This window comes from Filicampus tigris, unplaced genomic scaffold (genome assembly GCF_054856515.1).
Source record: "Filicampus tigris isolate MCC_2025a unplaced genomic scaffold, RoL_Ftig_1.0 HiC_scaffold_24, whole genome shotgun sequence".
In the NCBI taxonomy this organism is placed as follows: domain Eukaryota; kingdom Metazoa; phylum Chordata; class Actinopteri; order Syngnathiformes; family Syngnathidae; genus Filicampus; species Filicampus tigris.
The window spans coordinates 379,158-381,720 of record NW_028233405.1 but is presented as its reverse complement, the minus strand read 5'-3'; the positions used below and the strand labels follow the sequence as shown (position 1 = coordinate 381,720).

Sequence of the window (2,563 nt, the reverse complement as noted above, 5' to 3'; positions counted from 1 at the left end):
ATGGAGTTGAAAGCACTGGAGAAATCAAAGCATGCACACTATGCTAATGCTATCAATAATAACAATAGAATCACAAATCATATAGCAATCGCAATTTTTATGAAAAAAAATCACAATTAGATTTTCCATAATTGTTCAGCCCTGTATGAGATGGTTGCTTCTTCACTTAATATGTAATTATATTGTGGTTGCAGGGCTTTTAGATCCTGCTGATTTCTTTCTCCTGCCCACTCTGCAGTTTGCTTCCAAGAAGGCTGGTGGTAGCAGCAAGAATCATGGAGGAAAGAGCCCTGGCAAAAGATACGGCCTCAAGAAGCAAGATGGTAAGACAGTACAACAATATTTTGTAATATTTAATATAATATACGCCTTAGTCTAGGGCAGGGGTGTGAAACTCCTTTTCAATGAGGGCCTGAATGGTTGCCCTCAAGTGCCAGATGCAACACTAAGACACTGTAAATGTAACTGTAAAATAAACGTAACTACTACTTAATGTTGAATAACAATGTATACAGTAACTCACGTTACATATACTCGCTGTTCTTTTTTTTTTTTTCATTTTTAAAAATGTTTTTACATGAATGGGGTTTCCGCGTTACAGACATCCCATTGACATGAAAATTTAACAAAAATTAAAAAAATGGATTTTCACAGGACAGTGACGATATATAACATATGCCTTTGCATAGATGATGATGTTGATATTATTGTAACATAAGTCCTTTCGATTTGTTTTGTTAAGCACCTCCATCAATCAATGATCAAACTGTGAAAGTGAATGAAGAAAAATATCATCAACATATCATTATTTAGGGGTCGAATGGTTTATAAAATCCACGGTTCTGTTGGGTTCTTGGTTTTCTGCTCACAGTTTTCGGTTTGGTTTGCAGTGAATTGAATTTCTTCACTTTGACGTTCAGAGCACTGGGCAGAAATCACATCGTGTCAACGAATGCCCGCCGCGGGCTTTCGCGATCCTTGTGTTTTAATCAAACAGTCGGTTTCCCCTGGTCCGCACGAGTTTTAAGTCTGCTGCTAGGCGCCGGCCGAAGCTGTGACTCTCCCCGGCGGGCCGCAGCCCCCCCAGACACCCAATCCGTCCGCATACGGGTACGCTCCGGGGCAGCGGTGGGTGCGCGTCGCGGGCAGAAAGACCAGCTTCCGGGGGCGAACACGGTCGCCCGCTCTCGTCTGGCCCCCCACCCGTGCCATCGTGGGGCGCGTGCGCGGTCGTGCCGTCGGCCTCTCGGCTCCGGTGTGGGCAAAAGCGAGTGGCCGGCCAAGCTCTCTCTCCGGTATTGATCTTTCCGCAGGTTCACCTACGGAAACCTTGTTACGACTTTTACTTCCTCTAGATCAAGTCAAGTTTGATCGTCTTCTCGGCGCGCCACAGGCGCCGTGGCCAGCCCCGACGGGGCCCATCCGAGGACCTCACTAAACCATCCAATCGGTAGTAGCGACGGGCGGTGTGTACAAAGGGCAGGGACTTAATTAATGCGGGCTTATGACCCGCGCTTAAGGGGAATTCCTCGTTGGTGGGAAATAATTGCAGTCCCCAGTTCCTATCATGAGCGGGGTTCAGAGAAGGCACACGCTGGTCCGCTCAGTGTGGCGCGCTTGCAGCCCCAGACATCTAAGGGCATCACAGACCGGTTATTGCTTAATCTCGCGTGGCTGAGCGCCACTTGTCCCTCTAAGAAGGTGAACGCTGACCGCTCGGGGCCGCATAACTAGTTAGCATGCCGGAGTCTCGTTCGTTATCGGAATTAACCAGACAGATCGCTCCACCAACTAAGAACGGCCATGCACCACCACCCACGGAATCAAGAAAGAGCTGTCAATCCTGTCCGCGTCCGGGCTGGCTGAGGTTTCCCGTGTTGAGTCAAATTAAGCCGCTGGCTCCACTCCTGGTGGTGCCCTTGCGTCATTTCCTTTAAAGGGACACTGGGATGAGCTTACCATTTGCACTTATATAATAGGTTTGTATATAAAAATGACATCAGCACCACAAAAGACTCTGTAGTGATTTAAGGTTTTTTTTTTGTGATTAGATTTCCAACAAATTTCCCCGCCCCTTTTTTGGGCGTAGCTTATGTTATATTGTCTCAGCGGTCTACGTCACGCGAGGAAGGCATGCGTGGTAATATTGCTCGCTTTGACAGTTCTGTTGTCTAAAACGGCGACCGATCGCCACCAAAATGCAAATGCACATTACTACTCTGGTCCACTTTAACCTGTGAAAGTATAAAAGTGTTCTTCGCAATAATCCACAAAATCAAAAATACTCCACTTTCACAAGCTGAAGCGGACGAGCATGAATGCGCACACGAACCCCGACTGGTTATATTTCGGACATTTTGCTACGCTAAACTCGTTTCAATTCTCAGGAGGGAGACTGCGGCTTGCAGCAGCTGCAGCAAGCAGATTGGAGCTTTACGCCCCCCTCTTCCCTCCCCGGCTAAAGGTAGGATTGGGACGGCTAATCGCAACAACTAGCTTCAGGCTAATAGCAACAACTAGCTTCAGGCCGTTAAAACAACAACATTAACTCCTTACTGTCCGC

General features: G+C 47.2%; 1 pseudogene; it reads right to left on the bottom strand.

The window, feature by feature from the left end:
* Positions 1-1,304: 1,304 nt before the first annotated feature.
* LOC147126174 (18S ribosomal RNA) lies at positions 1,305-1,960 on the bottom strand (annotated as a pseudogene; the record flags this gene model as incomplete).
* Positions 1,961-2,563: the final 603 nt, after the last annotated feature.